Source organism: Heterodontus francisci, chromosome 17 (assembly GCF_036365525.1).
Source record: "Heterodontus francisci isolate sHetFra1 chromosome 17, sHetFra1.hap1, whole genome shotgun sequence".
NCBI classification, from domain to species: domain Eukaryota; kingdom Metazoa; phylum Chordata; class Chondrichthyes; order Heterodontiformes; family Heterodontidae; genus Heterodontus; species Heterodontus francisci.
The window spans coordinates 15,934,126-15,962,004 of record NC_090387.1 but is presented as its reverse complement, the minus strand read 5'-3'; the positions used below and the strand labels follow the sequence as shown (position 1 = coordinate 15,962,004).

At 41.9% G+C, this 27,879-nt stretch overlaps 1 protein-coding gene across 6 annotated transcripts in view; it reads right to left on the bottom strand.

Annotated features, from left to right (window-relative positions):
* mafa (MAF bZIP transcription factor a) overlaps positions 1 to 27,879 on the bottom strand; it is a 366,266-nt gene that overhangs the window by 265,081 nt on the left and 73,306 nt on the right. For 2 of the 6 annotated variants that reach the window (XR_010976646.1, XR_010976644.1), the window contains exon 2: positions 8,201 to 8,265. The exons of 3 other annotated variants lie outside the window; for them this stretch is intronic. The gene's annotated coding sequence lies outside the window, so the exon portion shown is untranslated. Of the gene's footprint in view, positions 1 to 1,489; positions 3,058 to 8,200; positions 8,266 to 27,879 lie in introns of those variants that run through there. One more of the 6 variants, XR_010976645.1, reaches the window with a different exon arrangement.

Here is a 27,879-nt window from a genome sequence, read left to right as displayed (position 1 = left end):
TATGCCTTCGATTAACATGGCACTGCCTGCTTATAATCAGGATGATCTAGTTGCCCTGGCTTCTGCCCTTCTTCTCAGGGTGAGTTTATTCTCCGAATTGCTGGGGTAACTCACTCACTGATGCTGTGGTCTTCCATCTTGAATGGACATGATCACAAAGAAGGTGATAGAGGAGAGTGATTCGTTTAGTAGTGGTACTGCACCAGTGAATTAGGGAGATGTTTCTTGTAGGACTTGAGGGTTTTCATCGAACTCTGATAAAATGATGTGCAGCAGAATGAAATAGGGATTCAGAGATGGCGGTAAGGAAATGAAACAACACCATCCCTTGGCCAGTGGCAGTGACACATAAAGTGAACCTGACCTCTAATTTCTGGTTCACTTTTTATTGTGCGTTGGAACACATCTGATCATTTTGAAAGTTTTTTTTCCCTTCAACCATTATCACTATTAATGTCTCTTGCTTTGATGCTGGTGTATGTTGGTATACTTGTATTGTTCAAACAGCCTAGATGATGGACAAAGCCCATCATGCAGAACACCAATGAGGTGGAAGAAAGTGAGAGAGAAGTCAAGATAAATCAGACAGCAGTGCCTAGGTCGCATCAGGTTTTGGCTTTATAAGCCTGTAGATAGGAACATAGGAACAGGAGTAGGCCATTCAGCCCCTTGAGCCTATCCAGTGAAGTCATGGTTGATCTATATCCTGCATGCTTCCATAACCCTTAATACGCTTGCCTAACCAAAAATCTATAAAAAACATGGAAAGAATGACAGGGGGAAGGTTCTGAGAAAGAATGAGTTTATGTTGCAATATTTTAAGAAATATTTTAACATGTTACAATCCTTGCAACATTTTCCTGTTCTCACAGTCCCAATCTCTATCTCCATCTGTATCATTTTGCCCTAGCCCTAGGACACTTTGAGGTCGGCACAGCCTGAGGTTTAACTCTATTTGTTGCTATTGTTAGAAGTTCAAGGTCTGTTATCCCCTGTGATTTCTTTTGCCTTGGTATTCTCTCCCTCCCTCACTCACACTCTCCTGGAGGGTCCTCGTTAAGGAATGCCTTGTGCAGACCTTCACTGTTGAAGTGTGATATGCGCTATGTTCATTTTTTGTATGCTCTGAAACCCGTTTGAGCTGCACACTTGATCGCCAAATATCCAACTCGGCTATCTGCTGCTGTTGAATTGTTGAAACCTTCTCGGAAATGGAAGCACAGGACGCTTTGTGCAGAGTAACTGTGTGAATTCCATTGCTGCTGCGAAATACAGGCAAAGCCAGAATAAATTGGGTGGCTAGGAATTAATGGGATTAACCCTCCATATGCTGAGATTATTTCAAAATACACACACACACACACACATCTCTTTCCATTCATCAGGCAAATGCAAATTTAAGATTTTCTTGAATTTCGCAAAGTCAAGTGGTGTAAAAGCTGAATTCAGAATTCACATCAATACATCCAAAAAAGGATGCCAGTTGCATCATATCCCTTAATGTTGCAGCAAGAATGCGAAATTGTGCTGGAATTGTGGGGCCCACTGGCAGAAACCCGACAGCACAAGGGAAAAGTAAACCCCAACATAAAAAATTAAAACTGTATGTTATGCATATTATATTTTAAAAACACACCAAATATGTGGGAGTGAAATATGAGACAGTAACCTAATCCTGTTTTAGGTTGGGAGGGGCACAGGGGGCACAATTATAAAGCATTTACATTTCGCTCTCGCTTTTTCCAATGTCGCCCAAATCCCTCTCGATTACATGACTGCATGCTTATCAATTCCCCTCTGTGTTTTAATTTGTGGTATTGTTCTTTTTTGGGAAGAAGCCAAAAATCAATCTATTATTGCTATTTTATGTTTACCACTGATGCAGAGAAGCTGCTGCAGTCCTTGGTGAGGTTACAGGCAGGCTGGTGGCTTGAAGGACGAGCCCGTCGGTGGAGCGAAGGACGAATCCAGCTCCAGACCTTCCTCTGCATGGGACAGTGCTCATGCGTATCCATTATTTCATCATTTTGTGGCAATTATACATTTTTGCCTTTCACAAAAGCCGCCTGCTTTCTTGGCCACTTCGGCATTAAGGGGAGTTTCAGCCAAAATGTTTTTTTCTCTCAAGGCTGAGAATTTATCCCAACGAACTTTAATTTTAGGTCTTTGTTTGCCTGTTAGTGTTTCATTTTCATGCAAATTTCCCCTCTCCTCTGCTAAAGGCAGTAATTCATACTGGAGTACAGTTCTACGGAGGGCAACAGTGCTCTCGTCACTCAGCCAAGTGGACAATCTTCACATGTGAGCCTAAATAGTATCACTGAACTATTCAACTGTGACTGGTGATAAAATAATGTCATTGCAACAAGGAACACCATCAGGACAGAAGGCAAGATAATTCAAGAAGTAACAATTAAATCTCACCAACCTTCAACATATTAATGAAGATAAAGCTGAGTATAACTGTTTTAGAAATATTGGCATAATGGTGGAATATTACCAACAGGCAAGCCCAAGAAACAGACCTGCTTGAAAACCTTCCAATACAGTGATACTGTTCCCTTTCTATAAAGCCCTCCATTGTGGAAATGATTGCCAACTTACAAACAACTATCTGACCCTTAGAATGTCTGTGAACCATGGCAAGTGCATAAGCATGCTTTTTGCCAAATCTACTGAATATATCTATGAGCTATTTATTACACAAGGAAAGGGTTTCTCCTTTGGAGCTTTTAGTGGTTGTTGTCTCCAACTACCGGGTGGTAGCAAGAAACCCACTTTACCCCCAAGCTTCCCTATATGCGTGTGACATTGCTAGAGAGCCACCAGCAGTGTTCTTGCGTTATTTGACAAGGTGAGGAATTACGTGCACTTCTTAGGTCAACAGCCAGCAGAATTAAGGCAGTTCCTTTCATCTCTGCCTTCCCGATGATTAATATAGCTTAGTCATGTGTTGCCCCACTTGGACACTTGGAGCAGTTTTTATAAATGGCGCTCACTTCATCGCAGAATGAGGTTTACAGCCAGCACAGGACCAACCTCGATGATTGTCCTGTCCTAAATGTACAAAGAATATAGGTCAGCAAACTAGACAAGAATATATGATGTATATCTATTGTTGCCATCTTCATCTATTTGATCTGGATTCTTAACTTATCAAAATGTTATTTAACAAAAATATCTATCAGAAAGATAAAGAACGAGAGGGGGTAATTTAAACTTTATGCAGTGGTGTTAAACGGATGTTATGGATTCAGCTTGTGTTATACATCAATCCTGATTCTCATTTCCATTTTCATTCATTGGCTGTTCCATAGAGTAGTTGGATAATGACAAGTTTTCATGAGAGCTGGCTAGACTTGAAAAATGTCCCAAAAAAAAGGATGGTACACCCCTTTTTGAGAGCAAGAGGATGAGTAGCATGTTGATTAATTAACATGCCTGTTTCACAGGGGGCCCTGGTTTTTTAAAAAAGGCTTTTGCAACTTTCAGCCTCTGACTGTGTTGCGGTGCTGCACATAGGATGCATATAGAGGCCACTCATTACTTGCATTCTCCCTTACAGAATGCTGTGGTCAGTATCTTTAAATGTGGTTGTCAGGAGTGGTTTATTGTGGAAGAGCTGCTATTTGACCAGAACGTGTGGTTATGGTGGTACATCAGGTATTGGCAGTTAAGACAATGTAGGCACAACACCAGATAGCGTTGGGTGCACATTATTATTATGATGTGCATCATGTCATTGAGTTTAGTGGTTTCAGATTATGCTAATTAATACAGTTAATTTAATGTTATGGATTTGGACAAGCCAACCAACAATAGTGTACCGCATCTCGAATTAGTGAACTAAGTTATTTTTGTCATTCTTTACACAAAACACAAATGACTCAAATTTTAAAAATAACAATAGGGAAGTGATTAAAACATCTGAAAACAAGTTAATAATTGTCATTAACCTTCTACACTAGTAATAAAATAGCCTTAAAAGTGACCCTGACTTTTAAGTAATCAGAATTCAGATGACAATGTCAGTGTACTGCCAGGAAAGAGTATGCAGGAATTACAAAAAAGGAGACAGACTATGTGCCCATTAAAATCATTAAAGCCCTGCTCGAAACTGCCTCACCAGAAAGAAAACCAAGGCTACATTTTCCACTTGTTGTGAATAATGGAAATATTAAGGTCCAATGTCTGTGGGGCCAAGATTACAAACTTCTCTGATGTGCTGTTTGTGGGAGCTTGCAGTGTGCCTATTTTTGCCATGTTTCTGTACAACCGATTCCATTAAAACAGATTATCTGGTCATTATCACATTACTGTTTGTGGGAACTTGCTGTGCGCAAATTTGCTGCTGCGTTTCCTACATTACAACGGTGACTACACTTCAAATGTACTTGATTGGCTGTAAAGCGCTTTTGGATATCCTGAGGTAGTGAAAGGCGCGATATAAATGAAAATGTTTCTTTTTATTGCAACAGTGACTAGACTCCATTGGCTGTGATGCACGTTGGGACATTGTGAGCCATAAGTGCAAGTTCTTTCTTTCTTTGGTGTATGCCATGTGGCGGGTGAAGGGGAAATACATATCTTAAACAGAGGCAATTGGACTGAGTACAGGCTCAAGGACTCATGGCTATTTTCAGAACAGTAGATGGGAGGGAATTAAGCAAACTGCCCATTTGAAGGTAAGGCACCAATTTATTATGGATTTCTGTTTGTGTTTTTCAAATAACATATAATAATTATGCACTCAGTAAGGGGACAGTTAACTTTATTTAATCTTAATTCAGAAAGGAAGACTTGCAATTATACAATGCTTCATCACAGCTCTCAAAAACATTCTGAAATAATTCCATGCAATCAATTACTTTGAACGTAGTCACTGTTATATCCGTGACTGCAGCAGCCATTATCACAAACACCATTTAATTTTGGCAGTGTTGGGTAATGTTAGACTGAACATTGGGGGCACTCTCTGTTCTTCTTCAAGTGGTACCATGAGTTTTTCAACACCCACCTGAACCATTAGAACAAGCAAACAAGGCTCTGGTTTAACATCTCATTGGATAGACAATGCAGCTCTTGCTCAGTATTGCACTGAACTACTAACATAGATTGTGTTCTCCATGTCCTGTCTCATATCTTGAATCCACAAACTTCTAACTCAGAGGTAAGAGTACTACCAAATGAGCCAAATTGTCAATGCTTACCCACTTAGATATTTAAAGACATTTAACTTTCGCCCATTTTTGCTTTACATGAAACTCCCTCTCCCACCTACTGGTGGCCTGATCCCATAACTGCCTTTCTGGACTTAGTTTGGTAGTGGCTGTGAATCTGCTTTCATCTTTCTTCCCTAGGAGAAAATGCCCAGGCTTTCACTTGGGACGTAACTCTGTGGGGAATTGTGAGCAAGATCCACAACCTAATGTTCCAGGACAAGGTGCTTTGAAGTGCCAAATGAACCTTGATGCCTAATTAATATGTTGTAAAGTGTCAGATGGCCACAGACAGCAGACAAGACTAACTCGGAGAAGCAGAAGCCGGTTTATGGATAGCATTCAGAGGAAAGTTTCTCAGCTGTGGGCTTCAGCAATTTCTAGTTGGCACCTTTCCCCAGAACTTGCAAGAGAATAAGAGTGTAGGAGTCACAATTAATAATGGATTTGAAGAAATATTTCATTGATTTTGAATACACAGTACTCATCGAGGGAAGGGCTTGTTATTGATCAAAGCTATTTTAAAGAATGCTTGTATGAGGTAGGTAAAAGAACTTTTGAGACATCTCCTTAGGTACACTCAGTCATGGGACCTATATTTAAGGATCTTTCTGAAGATTCTGCAAATGGGACTAAAAGAACATTTATATCAACAATAAAGACAGATTTCTATCAGCATCAGAACTGAGATTATGCCTGGTGCTTTATTAGGAACTGGGGCCTGGTTTCCTGAAAGATCTGAACAGAAAGGATGATCTCTTCACTTCATCACCTGAAGATTATTTTTTAGTGTTTCTTGATTGGAACAATGATTATCATATATGCTTCATTGTGCCTTTAAGAGAAATGCTGGGATGGACATGTGGATGTTTGGACATTGGTTTGGGCATCCCGTTCCATGTTAAGCATACAGCTACTGATCTAATTATAGCTTCCCCCACACCAAGTCCCGCTTGCACATCATCCTTGTTCTTGCTGACCTACATTGGCTCCCAGTACCTAAAACCTACAATTTAAAATTTGCATCCTCATGTTTAAGTCCCTTTATGGCCTCACAATCTCTATAACCTCATTTAGCCTTGCAGTTCTCTGGAACTACAGTTCCTTTGAGTCTAATCCATCATTCAACAAAGAGTAGTGTAGTTTTCCTTGATGTCCTGGCCAACATTTATCCCTCTACCAACATTGCTAAAACTGTGCATCTCCCCTTTTCCTTTGCCCATCACTGGTGGCTGTACCTTCAGCCATCTAGGCCCCAAACTCTGGAAAGCCCTCCTTAATCTCTTCTTCACCTCCCCACACCTCCTTTAAGATGCACCTTAAAACCCATCTCTTTGACCAGTCTCCTCCTTTGGTTCAACATTAATTTTTTCACATTTCTGTGAAGTGCTTTGGGATGACTATGCTAAGCTGCTATATAAATGCTAGTTGTTGATATCACTAATTGATGCCAACCCCAGTCCCAGTCAGCACATCAGTATGACAACATACCTGAAGTATTCATGCAATGTTTTATGCTATGAGACATACAGGAATATTGTAGCTCAGTTAAACACAAGCCTAAATACTACTGATATTTGCAGACGAGCACTCAATACTTTTTTGTCCATTGTATTAATTCAGGTTTTCACCTATTTATGTTAAATGTGTTGAGAGCTCAGCCAAAATTACAGGAAAAGAAATATACAAACATAATGCATTTATAAATAACACCAAGATTAATTTCTCAGCCAAAGTTTCTTAATATGGAATTATAGACTAGAAGGCTCCAGCTGTGTCAAACACAGTTTATCTAAAAATTACTTACAATGTCATAGAATTTACAGCACAGTAATCGGCCATTCGGCCCAACTGGTCTATGCTGGAGTTTACGCTCCACATGAGCCTCCTCCAACCCTACTTCATCTCACCTTATAGCATGTCCTTTTATTTCTTTTTTCATATATGTGGGTGTTTGTGTGTGTGTGTGTGTGTGTATGTCTGTGTATATACGATATATCTGCAATGTACTTGAAAGGACAGTACAATTTCACTGTAAGAAACTTATTTTCCTATAAGCAGACCTATTATAACTATTGCCTGGTAATATTATACTTTTTTTTGTTCTTGTGAGGTGACATGGAGCTAGATGGTGAAACTTAGCAGCCAGATAGAAGTGACGACTGATAGGTAACAAAATATTGACAGTTGTGATAGATGATAGGAACAAAACAGCTATAGAAATGTACTTTTAAGACTGTAATCCACTCAAGAGGTTTAAATGGTTGTACAAAAAGCTGAAACTTTGCCTTGGTGTGTTAAAATACCATCTGAACCACTAGAGAACTTTGCAGCCTCATAACCTATTCTTAATCATTCTTTGTTCTCTGCTAGAATTGTAGCTAGACTGGTTGTTGATTTAGTCACGTGCAACAGCCTTTGAAGTTGTTAATGGCCTGTATAATAGTCAGTACTTTCCTTAAGTAAATCATTTTATATTTTTCTCTTTTCCCCTTTCTTCGGTTCCGTGTGCTACACGCAATCTGTTCTCTCAATAGGAACTGTCTACTGTCTGATTAATGCCTTGGCCGCTTGAGGGCATGGCTGAAATTGAGAACTTGCCAGATGGGGAATTGGTGGGTGTGGACCACGGTGCGCTGTTGTTTTGACACACATCAAATCTGTGGCCCTGTTTCTTACACCAAAAGAAAAAAAATGCCATGTTGATGGCAGTGGGAGATTGGCGCTGGCCACTCACTCAAAAAAGAGAGCTTCACGACTTACATGAAAACCAGCATGTTGTGCAATCTTAAACTCCAGGGTGTGGGCTTCTGTTTGGGCTTTTGATATGCCAGAATCTGTTCTGCCACGGGCAAAGTAAGAAGACCAAACTTGCACTGGCATACCGAGACCCAGAGTTGGTCACACCTTCTAATTCATCATTGAAGAATTTTGAAGAGCAATGATACATGAGAGAACATGTATGAAAATCCATAGGTTACCTGTACTTGCTGCTGATTGGGATGTGCCTGGGAAGCCAGTCCCAGGTAATGATCGTCAAAGCTCCCTGTGGACGCACAAAACAGGGAGTATTAGCGGTGAAACTGCTGATGTCACACATACCTTTGCTAGGGTTGCCAACCTTGGTTGGACATATTCCTGGAGGTTTCATCACATGACTTCCCGCCTCCATCTGCCCTTTCCAGCAAAGCAGCCTTCTCCCCTATTTCCAATATTTTTTATATCTAATAAACAGAAGTATTCAAAGAAATTGTAAAAAAAATTCAATTTTTTAAGGCCCCAATGCTTTTTCTCATGGGTTGTTTGTAGCAGTGTTCAAGAGACCAATGTTAAAGTCCTGGAGACTCCAGGGGAATCCTGGAGGGTTGGCAACCCTAACCTGTGCGCACTACACCAAAATAGGGATTTTAAATGCTTAACTACAGATTTTTAAAATTTGGTTTGCATATTTTGGATAAAACCTCTAGTCACTCCAAAGTAAGTTATGATAGTTCTCATCCTTCTATCTTTTATCGCTCTGGGTTCCTGAAATATAGTAGGTGTATGTTGGTGGTTTCAATTTATGTCTATTCCTAGATTCTGAGGGGGCTTGACAGGATAGATGCTGAGAGGTTGTTTCCCCAGCTGGAGAGTCTAAAACTAGTGAGTATAGTCTCAGCAGAAGTCGTCGATCATCTAAGACTGAGATGTGGAGGCATTTCATCTCTCAGAGGGTTGTGAATCTTTGGAACTCTCCACCCCAGTGGGCTGTGGATACTCAGCCATTGACTATGCTCAAGGTTGAGATCAGTAGATTTTTGGATGCTAGGGGAATCAAAGGATATGGGATCAGGCAGGAAAGTGGAATCGGAATCCAAGATCAGCCATGATCTTATTGAATGGCGGAGCAGGCTCGAAAGCCCAAATGGCCTACTCCTGATTCTGTTTCTTACATTCTTATGTTCTTATTGCCATGGTGTAGTAGAATAAGAATTCATACCAGTGATTCCACTACCTGTTCTCATTTGTGCTACTACAGGTGAAACGGAATTGAGCATTGGGGCCAGGTATTTCCTAATAGGGAAGGAGAGTTGATCAAGAAAGCAACTTACTCGAGGCCTTCCGTTGAGACACCTCCTAGTATCTATCTGAAATCTGGCCTTGGTAGAGTCATACCCAGCCTCTTGGTTAGAAATAGTTTTTAATATTGAAATGTGAGATGTAAAAGAAGAAAGAAGTAACAACAAATATGGATTTACAGCAAAACAGTGCTCTTTTATTGTTGATTTACTGTTGGCAGGAGGAGGAAAAGTATCAACCAGATTCCCTGCTCCTGATCTCTATCTGGTAACCTTCCTATTGAAAAGTGCATACTGTGAAAACTGGTTGAGGTTTGGTTGTGATGACTTCCATGGATCAATGCATGGCCACCTATTTACTGGGGAGCTTGTACCTCCTCCATCAGCCACCACTTCATGATAAGAAGACAAAATGGAAGAAAACTGGAACCCCCTCCACTCGCAAAAAAATGAACTCTATCCTTTTATTCAGAAAGATGTAAAACGGAGTTTGGTCTGCCACACACAACGATTTGCATTTATATATTGCTTTTAATGTAGTGAAACTTCCCAAGGTGCTTCACAGAAGTGTAAAACATTTGCACTCAAGCCTATACCTTAGTGAATAAACCTATATTTAGGTTTAAATATTCTCTGAAAGGTGCTAAGTTCTATATATAGAAATATACCAGCACTGCGACAAATAGCCTTTTCTTAACAGATGGGATTGAGTGCCATCAACTGTTTGACTTGGCAAGTCTCACCTGACATTCGATGGAGTGATTTGTCCAATTGCATTGTGTTAACATCGAGTTAAACTCTGGATTTTATGAATCTCAGCCTTGAGAACTGCTTTCACTTATTCCTCAACAGCTATCATTTTCTTAAAATTTCCATCAAGTAGAAAATAGACATGGAAACATAGAAAAAGTAGTACTCAAAATATTTTTTCTGAGATTCAAACAATGTATAAGTAACTCAACAGAATGAGAGGAGAAAAATGGGATTTTGCTTGAATTTAACTGCAGATTTCACCTTCCAAAGCTAAAACAGGCAAGTAGGAGTCCAATTTATATACAGACAGGGTTTTATGTTTTGCTTTTTAATTTAAAACATTTCTGCTTTTTGTGTCCTTTGTGTCTAATCTTTTTTCTCCTATTGGTATTGGAGGCATGAGAGATAAAAACAAATTGAATACAAAGTGAACTGATGGTGATGCCAGATTACAGCTCAAGTATAGGCTTCAATTTTTAAGGAAAGACCAGATATAAATATAACTGCATTGGAAAAAAAAATCACATGGTTCAAATCAGATAACAAGACTGCTGGTATTTAAAATGTTTTTGAAAAACTGTAAATCCATTTGACGTTTCGTACTTTGTTATCGTGAATACCAACATGCTTTGTTCAAGTTGCTGCTGGACTTAAAAAGGTTAATTTTGATTGGACACCCAGTGCTTGACAATAGGTAAAGTTTCATCTTGTTTTATTTGGCCAATCATGCATAAAACAAAAGAAGATTGATTGAACTGGACTGAGGGTCTACATGAAGTTGTCCCGACATAGGCTGACCTAAAATGGACAATGCAGCAAGGTGCAGTAAAATTGACTGAGTGTCTATGAGGTATGGTGCAGTCAGAGCCTGTGGGACTTTTATGCAGGAACATAGACTGATATTTCAGCAGCTGGGCGGGGCATCCCGCCCAACAAAATGGACTGAGTGGCTTCTTTCACCTGCAGTTGGTATGGCGGAATGGGCTGAGAAACAATGGGTGGTTAATCTCAGATAGCTGATGGTCTTCAGTCTTTGCCACAAACTCAGTACTCCTCTCATCAATTCTAACCCCCTCTGTCTCAGGTTGAGACCAACTGTTGGTGGCCTTGAGGTCCTATTTAACCATAATCTGAGCATCCGACGACAGCTCTTAGTCATCAAAAAGGATGGCTGCTACTGCCTCCGTAACTTGCCCATCTCTGCCCCTGCCTCAGCTAGTGAAATCGTTATCCATACCTTTGTTCCAGACTCGACTATTCCAATGATCTCCTAGCTGGCCTCCCATCTTCCACCCTCTGTAAACTTCAGCTGTTCCAAAATTCTTTTGCCTGTACCCTAGCCTACACCATTCAATTCACATATCACCCCTGTTCTCGCTGACCTACATTGGCTCCCAGTCCCCCAATGCCTCCAATTTAGAATTCTCATCCTCATGGTCAAATCTTTTGTTGGCTTCACCCCTCCCTATCTCTGTAACATTCCAACCCTACAACTCTTTGAGAGCTCTGCATTCCTCCAACTCTGGCCTCATTTGCATCCCCCACTTCTGATGCCCCATCATTGGGGGATGTACTTTCGGCTGTTTAATCCCTAAACTCTGGAATTGCCTCCTTAAATCTCTCCCCTCCATTACCTCGCTGTTCTTCTCATAAAAACCACCTCTTTGATCAAGTTTTTAATCACCTGTCCTAATATTTCCTTCTTTTGAACTGTATCAACGTTATGTCTGATTATGCTTCTGTGAGGCACCTTGGTGTGTTTCTCTGCATTAAAGGCTCTGTATAAAACAATGTGGTCATTATTATAATGAAATGAAATGATGGCCTATGAAAAGTTGACTTCTGAATAAAGACGGATTGGGGGAGAAATTGGACATGGGTGAGCGTGTTAAACATGCAGTAGGCGGGGCTAAAGTGTGGCGAGTCGAAGAGACTTAGCAGTTGGCAAGAAAAAAGACAGAAGCGCAAGGAGAGAGCCAACTGTGTAACAGCCCCGACAACCAATTTTATCTGCAGCACCTGTGGAAGAGTCTGTCACTCGAGTATTGGCCTTTATAGCCACTCCAGGCGCTGCTTCACAAACCACTGACCACCTCCAGGCGCTTACCCATTGTCTCTCGAGACAAGGAGGCCAAAGGAGAAAGAAGAAGTGCAAGGGCCGCCTGTTAGAAGGCCGGCTTGATATTCAGCTCTATTAAAGTCAATGTAACTCTAAACTGGGTGGGGAGCATAAAAAGAAATAACTTGCATTTATATAGCATCTCAGGATGTGCCAAAACACTTTATAGCTAATGAAGTACCTTTGAAGTGTAATCGCTGGTGTAATTTAGATTTTTTAAATTTAGAGATACAGCACTGAAACAGGCCCTTCGGCCCACCGAGTCTGTGCCGACCATTAACCACCCATTTATACTAATCCTACACTAATCCCATATTCCTACCACATCCTCACCTGTCCCTATATTCCCCTACCACCTACCTATACTAGGGGCAATTTATAATGGCCAATTTACCGATCAACCTGCAAGTCTTTTGGCTGTGGGAGGAAACCGGAGCACCCGGAGGAAACCCACGCAGACACAGGGAGAACTTGCAAACTCAACACAGGCAGTACCCAGAATTGAACCCGGGTCGCTGGAGCTGTGAGGCTGCAGTGCTAACCACTGCGCCACTGTGCCGCCCTAATATTGGAACCATAGCAGCCAATTTGCGCATGGCAAGGTCCCACAAACTGAAATTTGATAATGACCAGTTTATTTACATAGTGTTTATTGAGGTATAAATATTGTCATAGAGTCATAATCGCAGTCATAATCATAATCAAAGCCATTCAGCCCATCGTGTAGAGCAATCGAATCAGTCCCAATCCCCTGTATTATCCCTCTAGTCCTACAAGTTTATTTCCTTCAAGTGCCCATCCAATTTCCATTTGAAATCATTCTTCATCTCCACTTCCACCACCATTATTGGCCAAGACACTGGGGAGAACTCCCCTTCTCTTCTTTGAAGAGTGCCATAGGATCTCTGACATCCACCTGAGAGGTAGACACTGGCCAGAATTTTAAAGCCCCCCAATGAGCGGGTTGGTGGTGGGGAGGGTGGACATAAAACTGAGTGTGAGGCGGGGCCGTTGCTAATGCTTTCCCGCCAACACTGCAATTTTATGCGGGGCAGTGGCGGAGGGAAATGGCCTGTCCCAGGCCAATCAAGGCCCTTAAGTGGCCAATTAATTGCCACTTAAGGGCCTCCTCCAGCTGCCACGGGTATTTTACCTGCGGTGGGCGGATGGCAAAGGCCCCAAGAACACTGCCAGGTTAAACCTGGTGGCCTTCTTGTGGGCTGGGTATAGTCCCAGCAGTGGCCACCGCTTCTGGTGGCTGCTAGGACTAACAGCTGCCGACCCACTCCATTAGGCAGGACTTCCGGCCTCAAGGAGGATGTGAAAGGAAAGATGTGATTAAGCTAGAAAGGGTGCAGAAAAGATTCACAAGGATGTTGCCTGGTTTGAGTTATAAAGAGAAATTAGATAGGCTGGGTCTGTTTTCCCTGAAGCGAAGGAGGCTGAGAGGGGACATGATAGAGGTATATAAAATTATGAGAGGCATAGATAGGGTAGATAGCCAGAGTCTGTTTCCCATGGTAGGGGTGACTAAAACTAGAGGGCATAGATTTAAGGTGAGAGGGAGGAGGTTTAAAGGGGATCAAAGGGGTAAAATGTTCACACAAAGAATAGTGGGTATCTGGAATGAGCTGCCAGAGGAGGTGGTGGAGGCAGGAACAGTAGCAACATTTAAGAGGCATATGGACAGGTACTTGAATGAGCAAGGCATAGAGGGATATGGAATTAATGCAGGCAGGTGGGATTAGTATAGATAGGCATTATGGTCGGCATGGACACGGTGGGCCGAAGGGCCTGTTTCTATGCTGTATGACTCTTTGACACATATGAAGACCAATTAAGGGCCTGGGGAGTGAAAAATCCCAGCATGGCTCCCCAGGCCCAGTGGGCTTGTCCCAGACTTTTTAGCTGCTGGGCGGGGCATTCCGCCCAACGTAAAATTCTGGCCACAGTCTCAGTTTACTATCTCAGCTAAAGGACAGCAGTTCGCTCGGATTACATACTCAAGCTTCTGGACTGGGATTTAAACTCGCAACATTCTAACTCAGAGACAAGAAGAGCATTGCCAACTGAGCCACAGCTGTCATGATGCCACCTGCTTTACACTACCTGATGCAGTTCCTCACCACAGTGACCAAACTCAAAACCGCACTAACCTAATATAGGCTACATTCTGAGGTCTGGCTGCTCTTCCTGAGACACATAAAGCTCTCATTATTTAATTATAGGCGCTGCTGGACAGCATTTGCAGGTGATTTAGCTGACCACATATTGCATACTTCCTGCAACTACACCCACTTAGCCTGATGCTAAAGTCACTGTCAGCCAATCGTAGCTACTTCATTTTGATTGATGGAATAGGTAAAGGACATGACTTTGAAGAATCATTAACTGTACCTGGATACTGCCTTCAGACTGCTAATGGACCGCATGGCTGAACAGGAAAGGTACCCAAATCCTTTAAGAAGTGTAGCCCAGGGGAGGAGGTGTTAGTAGCATGAGTATTGCTTTAATTCTGCACATACACTAAATGCAGTTCAAGCGCTACCTTGTGTTGTTCCTGAATAAAATACTTGGAGATCTTTGGTAATTCTAAAGGACCACATCTAGTGTACATAGGACATCTGACCAATGGCCAACACATTTGTATGGTGCAGCTAGAAGAGGATTTTTAAATTCCAGCAGTCAGGCATGGATTGAGAAACTGTAGAGACGAAGGGACAATCAGCCACAAGGTATGAAATGTCAAGCATTGTTTAACAGTAAAGTTAATGAAAAGCTAAGAAGGAAGGGCAGGAAATATATGTTTTCTCCACCATTAATCCATATTACATATTAGCCCTGATTTTAGCTCGGATGGTAGTAAAGGGGGCGGTAAGGATTGATTAACCAGGTCGGGGCTGAGGTGTCATAGTGCTATTGGAAAAACAAACAGGGTGTTAAGATGTATAATTGGGCCAACTACATTGAAATTTAGAAGTACAATTTTACCTTGTACAGTTGCATCTGTGCCCATTTTTGGTGCCCTCATATGATTGTGGCTATCAAGGCCCTAGAAAAGGTCAAGGGAAATCCAATAGATATCTAGACCAACAGCCCTTAGTTATCAGAATGAGCTTAGGGAACTGGAGCTTTTTAACATGGATTTTAAGGTGGATATGATTGCGATCTGGGACATCGAGAAGTTAGAAAAGCGGAGATCGGTTAGAGGCCAGGAAGCTGTTCCTTTCACAGAGAATTTTTGATCTGTGGAATAGGTTGTCAATACATGCAATGATTGTGGATTCACTAGAGTTCTTCAAAGAGACAAAGAGAAAAATAGGCAAGTCATGCTGCAGCTGTACAGAACTTTAGTTAGGCCACACTTAGAATATTGTGTGCAATTCTGGTCGCCACACTACCAGAAGGACGTGGAGGCTTTGGAGAGGGTACAGAAGAGGTTTACCAGGATGTTGCCTGGTCTGGAAGGCATTAGCTATGAGGAGAGGTTGGATAAACTCGGATTGTTTTCACTGGAACGACAGAGGTGGAGGGGCGACATGATAGAGGTTTACAAAGTTATAAGCGGCATGGACAGAGTGGATAGTCAGAAGCTTTTTCCCAGGGTGGAAGAGTCAGTTACTAGGGGACATAGGTTTAAGGTGAGAGGGGCAAAGTTTAGAGGGGATGTGCAAGGCAAGTTCTTTACACAGAGGGTGGTGAGTGCCTGGAACTTGTTGCCAGGGGAGGTGGTGGAAGCAGGTACCATAGAGACGTTTAAGAGGCATCTTGACAAATACATGAATAGGATGGGAATAGAGCAATACGGACCCCAGAAGTGATGAAGCTTTTAGTTTAGGCAGGCATCAAGATTGGTGCAGGCTTGGAGGGCTGAATGGCCTGTTCCTGTGCTGTTCTGTTCTTTGTTCTTGAGACCTGGAGTGACACACATTTTGGATTATAGGTGTCTTCACTGGCTTACTGTCATCAATTACAGTGGTCTCCTGAAACTTGCTTGAACACCTTTAGGGGTCAGAGAATAATTTTCTGGTTGTTCCCTAAATTAGTCTTTTTTTTCTCTTTTTTTGTGTGGCTGAGAGGTGTAGGTTTTGGTGGGTTGTGCAGATTGCACCATCCAGACAGCCTGAATGGACCAGATGGTCTTTCTCTGTTCTTTCTCCGATGTCCTTATGCTTTGTTTGAAAACAATCTGAATGTAACATTTCTGATCCTGATCTGAAATGCCTCCCAAGTATAATCTGGAATTAATTCAGGATGAGATGCTGAAAAGCCTCAAGAGAATTCTGTGGTATACTTTTTGTGATTTATAAAAAGGTTTTCATGATATGCATTACAAAGTATTCCTGGAACATTTCTGCAATAATCCATTGTTTTCTCTTTCATTTTTCACCCTTTCCCCTTGACCTGAATTAAGTCTCTACATTTATGATATCCTCCTTGGGTGGGTTGGTCTACATTGTACACATGTTTATGGACACTACCAGTGCTGGTCCTGTGCCATCCACCAAGAGCATCCTTGAGCAGTGTAGGAATGGTAGGCCCTATTAGTTCTTATTTCCCTTCACTGGGATCAGGAATGCCATAGTATTGATGTCAGTCAAGCCTGGGGTTAGGAACTTGTGCCACCTAGCTCATTTCCAACAGTCTAACACTGTAACTATCAGACATTCCTTTCTCTTCTCTGCTTTCAAATGTATTCATTAATAATGATTGCGCAACCTATCTCCTGGAATAAAATGAATATTTGTTCCTTGACATTAAAGATACTTTGCAGAATAGAGTTGCCAAATAAGATGATCATTGTTAAGAACTGGGATGAGTAATTACAGCAAAACAAAATTATTGCAGATGCCTTTCAGAATCTAGCCGTAGGCCATCTTAGTGATGTCAATATAATCTTGGCTGCATTGAGGTTGTTGATTAATGATTCAGATTTTAAAAATCAAGCATAAGTGCCTAGGGGTAATTAAGTTAATTTGAAGCCAATCCAAATTCAAAATGCTTTATTTATGGTACTGGCTTCACTCTAAAGATTCTATCCAAACCTTAAACCAAACCCATTGTAAAGTTGACACCACAAGATTTAAAGAAAGACCTGCATTTATACAGCAACTTTCATGACCTCAGAACGTCCTGAAGCATTTTACATAAGTATTTTTTAAAGTGAAGTCACTGATGTGATGTAGGAAGCACAGCGGCCAATTTGCATGCAACAAGCATCCACTAACATCAATGTGATAATGACCAGATAATCTGTTTCAGACGTTCATTGGGAAATAAATATTGGCCAGGACACTAGGGGTAAATCCCCTATTTTTTCTTCAAAATAATGCCAAGGGAGTTTACATGCACCTGAGAGAACAGAAAGGGCCTCAGTTTAATATTTCAGCCAAAATACAGCACCTCCAACAATGCAGCAGTTCCTCAGTACTTCACTGAAGTGTTAATCTAGATTGCGATGGTCAAGTTCCTGGAGTGGATTTTGAACCCACTTTGTAAAGTTGCTACCTGCATGATTTAGAGGTAACAGTACTACCAACTGACCCATAGCTAACAAATATGTCCTCAAAAACACATAAGCTAACTGATAGAAATACACTCCTATTATTTTGGTTTTCAAGTCAAACCCTATGTACATAATTAAGTTTGGAAGCAAAATACCATGAGAAAATACTGCTTCTACATAGTAAATGGGCTGAAGAGAGAAGTTCATCAGATATTTGTATAATTCTACAACAGTCGCTGTCCTTCCATCTATGGGACAAGGATTTCAATTCAACTCAGTCTAACGAGATGAAAGCTTCCTCTTTCTGCCAGCTGTAAAGATTCTACATGAATTAGTTTGGATGCCATCAACTAATGGATGTAAAATTGAGCTTAATTAAATACAATAGGTGCTAAGTTTGCAGAATCATTGCAAGAGTACACAAACTTGGTTGATTTGGGAAATGAGATGCATTTCTGAGATTGATCTTTTGATGATATAGTGGGGAAATCTTACCTTGCATCTGGTCCGTGCTAAACATACCCCTGGAGTTCTAAATGTGACAGATGGTGGTAAAAGTGGGAAGAATGGCCTTGAGAGCTTTCAATTTGATATGCACAAAAATTGAAAGCAACAATATATACGTTAAAATTCTGTGGTTCACATTATGAACCAACGCTTGGGGCTGGACATCCAATATTTTTGGCTTTAAGTAAGCTCATTTTGTTTTGCGTCTCTGTTGATCTGAACTTTGGAGAACCAAACCTACTGGGAAACTCCCAAATCCTGGCTTCAGTTCTGCTGAAGCCAAATTCTGAAACTGAATTCCAAGTCAAACATTCGAATGCAGATACTGCAGCCGATGTCCTCCAGTTAATGGAACTGGTCCAGCTCAAATGAGATGAAGCTGGCACAAGAGGACGGGCCAGCTTAACTCAAATATTACAATTCCCTGAGGATGCTTCAAGTGACAAAGTTAAAGTAGTCAAAAAGTAAATATTATCTCCACATAACTAATGTAATGTTTATATTAATTGAAAACCTAGGCCATTGGGATTTGTAGGTAAAGTTTTTTTTGGTGGTTTTCTAAATTGAGTTTGTCCTTGCTGAGATTGTAATACTGAATGTGTAACAAATGGGACGATGCAGAATATTGCAATTGATTACTCCTGAGTGGCTGTTAAGAGTAAACTCGAGGATTGGACTAAGAATAACCTGTGGATATTCAATGTTTCAATCTCTGAAATCTGAAGTGTGAATTCAAATTCTTTAAGTTGTCAGCAATGAATACTCTCTCCTCACTATGGATTAGAAGAAAGCCCTCAGTTGTCAGGCCCTCCTAAGCCAGTGACTAAAGTGACCACAGCATATCAAAAAAGAACAAAGAAAATTACAGCACAGGAACAGGCCCTTCGGCCCTCCAAGCCTGCGCCGATCCAGATCCTCTATCTAAACATGTCGCCTATTTTCTCAGGGTCGGTATCTCTTTACTTCCTGCCCATTCATGTATCTGTCTAGATACATCATAAAATACGCTATCGTGCCCGCGTCTACCACCTCCGCTGGCAACGCGTTCCAGGCACCCACCACCCTCTGCGTAAAGAACTTTCCACGCATATCCCCCCTAAACCTTTCCCCTTTCACTTTGAACTCGTGTCCCCTAGTAATTGAATCCCCCACTCTGGGAAAAAGTTTCTTGCTATCCACCCTGTCTATACCTCTCATGATTTTGTACACCTCAATCAGGTCCCCCCTCAACCTCCGCCTTTCTAATGAAAATAATCCTAATCTACTCAACCTCTCTTCATAGCTAGCGCCCTCCATACCAGGCAACATCCTGGTGAACCTCCTCTGCACCCTCTCCAAAGCATCTACATCCTTTTGGTAATGTGGCGACCAGAACTGCACGCAGTATTCCAAATGTGGCCGAACCAAAGTCCTATACAACTGTAACATGACCTGCCAACTCTTGTACTCAATACCCCGTCCGATGAAGGAAAGCATGCCGTATGCCTTCTTGATCACTCTATTGACCTGCGTTGCCACCTTCAGGGAACAATGGACCTGAACACCCAAATCTCTCTGTACATCAATTTTCCCCAGGACTTTTCCATTTACTGTATCCATTTACTCTTGAATTGGATGTTCCAAAATGCATCATCTCGCATTTGCCTTGATTGAACTCCATCTGCCATTTCTCTGCCCAACTCTCCAATCTATCTATATTCTGCTGTATTCTCTGACAGTCCCCTTCACTATCTGCTACTCCACCAATCTTAGTGTCGTCTACTTGCTAATCAGACCACCTATACTTTCCTCCAAATCATTTATGTATATCACAAACAACAGTGGTCCCAGCACGGATCCCTGTGGAACACCACTGGTCACATGTCTCCATTTTGAGAAACTCCCTTCCACTGCTACTCTCTGTCTCCTGTTGCCCAGCCAGTTCTTTATCCATCTAGCTAGTACACCTTGGATCCCATGCGCCTTCACTTTCTCCATCAGCCTACCATGGGGAACCTTATCAAAGGCCTTACTGAAGTCCATGTATATGACATCTACAGCCCTTCCCTCATCAATCAACTTTGTCACTTCCTCAAAGAATTCTATTAAGTTGGTAAGACATGACCTTCCCTGCACAAAACCATGTTGCCTATCACTGATAAGCCCATTTTCTTCCAAATGGGAATAGATCCTATCCCTCAGTATCTTCTCCAGCAGCTTCCCTACCACTGACGTCAGGCTCACCGGTCTATAATTACCTGGATTATCCCTGCTACCCTTCTTAAACAAGGGGACAACATTAGCAATTCTCCAGTTCTCCGGGACCTCACCCGTGTTTAAGGATGCTGCAAAGATATCTGTTAAGGCCCCAGCTATTTCCTCTCTCGTTTCCCTCAGTAACCTGGGATAGATCCCATCCGGACCTGGGGACTTGTCCACCTTAATGCCTTTTAGAATACCCAACACTTCCTCCCTCCTTATGCCGACTTGACCTAGAGTAATCAAACATCTGTTCCTAACCTCAACATCCGTCATGTCCCTCTCCTCAGTGAATACCGATGCAAAGTACTCGTTTAGAATCTCACCCATTTTCTCTGACTCCACGCATAACTTTCCTCCTTTGCCCTTGAGTGGGCCAATCCTTTCTCTAGTTACCCTCTTGCTCCTTATATATGAGTAAAAGACTTTGGGATTTTCCTTAACCCTGTTTGCTAAAGATATTTCATGACCCCTTTTAGCCCTCTTAATTCCTCGTTTCAGATTGGTCCTACATTCCCGATATTCTTTCAAAGCTTCGTCTTTCCTCAGCCTCCTAGACCTTATATATGCTTCCTTTTTCCTCTTAGCTAGTCTCACAATTTCACCTGTCATCCATGGTTCCCTAATCTTGCCATTTCTATCCCTCATTTTCACAGGAACATGTCTCTCCTGCACGCTAATCAACCTCTCTTTAAAAGCCTCCCACATATCACATGTGGATTTACCTTCAAACAGCTGCTCCCAATCTACATTCCCCAGCTCCTGCCGAATTTTGGTATAGTTGGCCTTCCCTCAATTTAGCACTCTTCCTTTAGGACCACTCTCGTCTTTGTCCATGAGTATTCTAAAACTTGCGGAATTGTGATCACTATTCCCAAAGTAGTCCCCTACTGAAACTTCAACCACCTGACTGGGCTCATTCCCTAACACTAGGTCCAGTGTGGCCCCTTCCCGAGTTGGACTATTTACATACTGCTCTAGAAAACCCTCCTGGATGCTCCTTACAAATTCTGCTCCAGCTGGACCTCTAACACTAAGTGAATCCCAGTCAATGTTGGGAAAATTAAAATCTCCTATCACCACCACCCTGTTGCTCCTACATCTTTCCATAATCTGTTTACATATTTGTACCTCTATCTCACGCTCGCTGTTGGGAGGCCTGTAGTACAGCCCCAACATTGTTACCGCACCCTTCCTATTTCTGCGTTCTGCCCATATTGCCTCACTGCTCGAGTCCTCCATAGTGCCCTCCTTCAGCATAGCTGTGATATCCTCTTTGACCAGTAATGCAACTCCTCCACCCCTTTTACCTCCCTCTCCATCCCGCCTGAAGCATCGATATCCTGGGATATTTAGTTGCTAATCATGCCCTTCCCTCAACCAAGTCTCAGTAATAGCAATAACATCATACTCCCAGGTACTAATCCAAGCCCTAAGTTCATGTGCCTTACCTACTACACTTCTTGCATTAAAACAAATGCACCTCAGACCACCAGTCCCTTGGCGTTCATCATCTGCTCCCTGCCTACTCTTCCCCTTAGTCACGCTGACTTCATTATCTAGTTCCTTACAGGCTTTAGTTACTACCTCCTTACTGTCCACTGACCTCCTCATTTGGTTCCCATCCCCCTGCCACATTAGCTTAAATCCTCCCCAACAGCGTGAGCAAAAGCACCCCCAAGTACATTGGTTCCAGTCCGGCCCAGGTGTAGACCGTCCAATTTGTAATAGTCCCACCTCCCCCAGAACCGTTCCCAATGTCCCAAAAATCTGAACCCCTCCCTCCTGCACCATCTCTCAAGCCACGCATTCATCCTGACTATTCTTTCATTTCTACTCTGACTATCACGTGGCACTGGTAGCAATCTTGAGATTACTACCTCTGAGGTCCTACCTTTTAACTTGGCTCCTAACTCCCTAAATTCTGCTTGTCGGACCTCATCCCGTTTTTTACCTATATCATTGGTGCCTATGTGCACAATGACAACTGGCTGTTCACCCTCCCCCTTCAGAATGTTCTGCAGCCGATCTGAGACATCCCTGACCCGTGCACCTGGGAGGCAACATACCATTCGGGAGTCTCGTTTTCGACCACAGAACCGCCTATCTACTCCCCTTACAATTGAATCCCCTATGACTATAGCCCTTCCACTCTTTTTCCCGCCCTTCTGAACAGCAGAGCCAGCCACGGTGCCATGAACCTGGCTACTGCTTCCTTCCCCTGGTGAGCCATCTCCCTCAACAGTATCCAAAACGGTATACTTGTTTTGGAGGGAGATGACCGCAGGGGACTCCTGCGCTGCCTTCCTGCTCTTTCTCTGCCTTTTGGTCACCCATTCCCTTTCTCCCTCAGTAATCCTAATCTGCGGTGTGACCAATTCGCTAAACGTGCTATCCACGACCTCCTCAGCGTCGCGGATGCTCCAAAGTGAGTCCATCCGCAGCTCCAGAGCCGTCATGCGGTCTAACAAGAGCTGTAGCTGGACACACTTCCTGCACGTGAAGGAGTCAGGGACATCAGCCGTGTCCCTGAGCTCCCACATTGAGCAAGAGGAGCATAACACGGGTCTGAGATCTCCTGCCATTTTTAATCTTCAGCTTAAACTTAGTTAAACGAAAAAGGAACGAAAAGTTTTTAACCAATCACACGATAAAAAAAAGAAAAGAGAAATAGAAAAAGCCTTACCTTATCTACACACCACCGAGTCCTTTTTTTTTTGGTTAGAGGAGGAGGGCGGGTGGGAGACACTACAGGTGTAGTGTCTCGGGTTCAGAAACGGCCCAAATATATAGGGTTTTACTTACCCAGCAGCCCCCTGGTCTCCGCCGAAAACAAAAAGAAATTAAGTTTACTTTAAACTGACCTTCCCAGCTGATCACTCGCTCGCACTCTCTGCTCCCGAAATATCAGTGAAATTATGAATACAGCGAAATGCTTTCAAAAACTACAAAGTGCTGGTTTTGATCACTTCCGTACTAGATCTTTTCCTTTGTGCTTCATGAAAATTTAAACAAGCAGTTAAAATGAATACCTTTTCTTAGTCTCTATTCCTTTTGAATGAGATGTGTGGGTAAAGTGATAGGGAAGAGTCCTTGAAAGCATTAAAACAGGCCATCTTGGCTCAATGGCAGAAAAAAAATGAACAGCGTTCCCTTTTAGCTATGGTGTCCACAGGGAACAGTTTCTCTTTTAACAACACTGAATACTGCATATCTTCTTCAGTGCAATGAGAGGTACAGACTACAGTACAAAGTAATTAATTTTCCCTGTTTTCCACCCATAATGTCTCCACCTCTCCTTCTAAAAGTGAAAGGAGGATCCCATAAAAACCAACACACGGGAAGAGCTATTAATCTGCAATAATTGTACATCTCAAGATGCAGTGATCAGAGACATGTCATGAACTTTCAAAAAGCAACGAGGAATTCCAGCAATTTACTCCCTAATAGCTTGGAAATGTTTTCATTTTCTTGACAAGATAAGCACATTGAGGGTTTAAATGAATAAGCAGGGATTGGCTCATTTATTGACTGTATGGCATGTTTTGTTATATTTAATGCCTTTCCTGTCTCTACAAACAGTCTATACATTTTTTCTTTTAAAAAAAATTACATTCGGAAAGGATTTACCTCAGAGCAGACCTGTGGTAAAGCAGTAACAGCACTTAGTGAATTAGCTGAAAGCTTCATGACTTGAAGCCAACAGTAATAATCATCTCTGATTTCTCCAGAGCCTAAATGACATCATGCTTCTTGAGAAGCACAAGCATGTGTCCACAGCTGTAGTTTAAAAAAAAACTGGGCACAACCAACAAAGAAGGGACAACTTCATACAGCCTGTTAGCTGCAGCCTTGCACAGTTTCACTGCAAGCACTTCGTTTTGTCACAGATCAGCTTACTACTGGTTTGAATGATCACACATTCAACCTGAGTAGGAATCAAACAACTAACTTCAATAAACTTGTGGTGCTCACCATGCATGGTTGTAGGATTGAGTCTTGCTCAAGGTTACTGCTCAGATAATAGATCAGATCTTTTGCTAATACAATCGACCAGCTCACCTGATTTTAGGGGTGTTCTCCCTGGTGTCCTGGCAAAAATTACCAACATCATTAAAATAGATTATCTAGTGATTATCACATGTGGGGCCTTGCTGTGTATGTTGGCTGCCACATTTCCTACATCACAACAGTGAATACAATTCAAAAGTAATTCATTGGCTATAAAGTGCTTTGGGACATCCTGAGGTCATGAAGGGCACTAGAGGGTCCTTGAATATATTGGCACCTCTTCTATGATTCTCTCACCGCATAGCGTTCCTTCACAAGCTGTCTGTCTTTTGAAGCATTTTTGTTTTAATGGCTGATAGCAATATAAAGGGGCAGGGTCCACTATTCCTGACACAGTGTAGTTTCTAACACATTTGCCAACCCATACTCATTTTGAACTTTGAACACTCACTACTTGCAGGCATTCTTTCCAATCTTCTTTAAAGCTAGAAAATATAACCCCAGATCAGATTTGCTCTAGCATTTTCCAAAAACTTCCACTTAGTTGAATACAAATAAGTACCGCATAAGTACAGAAAAACTCTCGTGGGTTCCACTGATCACTGAAAGGTCAACTTAAAAATACTGGGTAGATCTTGACTTTCGTGATAATGGAAATAAAGATTGGGAGAATTACATGGAACATACATTCGTTGTTCCCAACTGGTCTGTGCCAGTGTTTATGCTCCACACAAAACTCAGCCCACACTACTTTATCTAACCCTATCTGCATATCAATCTCAGGGTTTTAGAATTGTCTCTTGATGAAGGCTATTCTCAGACATGCTACCAATTTCCTATCAGCTGTTTTACACTCTCACTCAAAGTAAGTGAGCATGTGTGTGCAAATCATACCAACAAGAAAGGAACTGCTCAGTAGTTCTTCTTTTTAATTGAAATGATGGAATGTTTTTACCCATTCAAGGTTTAACCCTCAGTACGATATCTTCCCTCTGTCTTCCCTTCCTCCACTATCTGCAGGGATTTAAAACCCAGATTAGGTATCAACTAACCAGTACCTCTTGGTTCAACTTGTTTTTCTCTCCTAGTCTTGATATGCTGCACTATGAGCATCTAGTTTCTTGATAAATAATAAAGAAATCATGGTGAGTGTGTAGCTCTGATGCTTAGGATTTTCACAGGCAGCTTGGCAGGTATACATGTCTTACAGCCAGGTGAGAAAGCCTGATTGTGCTGGTTTCTTTGCCTTATAATTGGAACGCAGTAAACAAGGATTCACCAAGTGGGTCCCTCTCAGCCTTCACCTGGTCTTACTGTAACAGGGTTTAATTTTAAACAGTGTTTTTAGCTCCCTCCTTGTTCACCGTTTTCCAATTATAAGGCAAAGAACCAGCACAAACAGGCTTTCTTAGGTTTAAAGAAGAAAAGTTGGAATTTATTAAACTTAAACTTGAACTCTAATTTGGTTAATGCCTACGGATACATGACGCACCCACGTTAGCATACATACGTGATATACATAGGCAAATAGAGACAGAAAAGAGCAGAAGAAAAATAAAGTGGAAAAGTTTCAGGCAATATCTGAAGAGTTGTTGTTACAGTTCCTTGAACTCACTGTAGAGTCCTTGATTGTAGGTAGATCTTGCTTTTCATTGGGGCCCAGTATTCTTCTTAAACCTTTTTCGCTGTAGGAGACTTTTCTCTCTTGGGGTTCATGTGTCTTCAGTGGATTTAGAGGCTTGCGAGAAAGAGATGGGAGCAGACAGGAGCAAACAGACTTTCTGAGTTCAAACTCTCTGTGGCCAGTTCAAAAGAAAATCCTGGAACAGTCAGGCAGTCATGTGACCAGCTGGTCTAATCAGTCTTGGCCCTTGTGGATTGTATTCTCCTTAGCAGGCCCTGGAATGCACTTCCTCACCTTCGATGTCTGTTAGTATGTAAATGTTTATTTTTCAGCCACGGCTGATCTGTTTAACAAGTCATTTCCTCGCTCCAACAGCAGTTAAAAATCAATGTTCATGACAAAATTGATGTGCCTCACTCTTGGTAGGTGGGGCCTAGCAGGACACATGTAAGACTGGTCTGAGGTGATAGATATGCATTTGATAGTTATCAGTCTACTGGTGTTAGAATAGCATCAGCAGGAGGAGTGATTTGTACAAACATGTTAGTTTTTCCATCAAAAGTGACTTTTATAAGTTTTATCAGAAGAACATAAGAAATACGAGCAGGAGTAGGTCATTCAGACCCTCGAGCCTGCTCCACCCTTCAATAAGATCATACCTGATCTGATTGTGGCCTTAACTCCACTTTCCTGCCTGCCCACCATAACCTTTGCCTCCCTTGTAGATCAAAAATCTGTCGAACTCAGCCTTGAATATATTCAATGACCCAGCCTCCACTGCTCTCTGGCGAAGAGAATTCCAAAGATTAATGACCCTCTGAGAGAAGAAATTCCTCCTCATCTCTGTCTGAAATGGCAGACCCCTTATTCTGAAACTGTGCCCCTAGTTCTAGATTCCCCCATGAGGGAACTATCCTCTCAGCATCTACCTTGTCAAGGCCCCTCAGAATCTGATATGTTTCAATAAGATCACCTCACATTCTTCAAAAACTCCAATGAGAATAGGCCCAACCTGCTCAACCTTTCCTCATAAGTCAACCCCTTCATCCCAGGAATCTGCCTAGTGAACCTTCTCTGAACTGCTTCCAATGCAAGTACATCCCTCCTTAAGAAAGGAGATCAAAACTATACGCAGTACTCTAGGTGTGGTCTCACCAATGCCCTGTACCCTTGTAGCAAGACTTCCCTATTTTTATACTCCATCCCCCTTGCAATAAATTCCATTTAATTACTTGCTGTACGTGCACGCTAACTTTTTGTGATTCATGTACAAAGACACCCCTCTGCACTGCAGTATTCTGCAGTCTCTCTTCATGTAAATAATATTCTGCTTTTCTATTCTTCCTGCCAAAATGGACAACGTCATATTTTCTCACATTATACTCCATCTGGAAAATTTTTGCCCACTCATTTAATCTATCTATATCTCTTTGAAGATACTTTTGTGTGCTCCTCATAACTTGCTTTCTTACTTACCTTTGTATTGTCTGAAAATTTGGCTACAATACACTCTGTCCCTTCATCCAAGTCATTAATATAGATCGTAAATAGTTGAGGCCTCAGCACTGATCCCTGTGGCACTCCACTAGTTACAGCTTGCCAACCTGAAAATGCCTCATTTATCCTGACTCTGTTTCCTCTATCCATGCTAATACATTACCTCCAACACCATGAGTTTTTATCTTGTGTCGGAACCTTTTATGTGACACCTTATTGAATGCCCTTTGAAAATCCAAATACACTACATCGACTGGTTCCCTTTATCCACCCTGCTTATTCCATCCTCAAACAATTCTAACAAATTTGTTAAACATGATTTCCCTTTCATAAAACCATGTTGACTC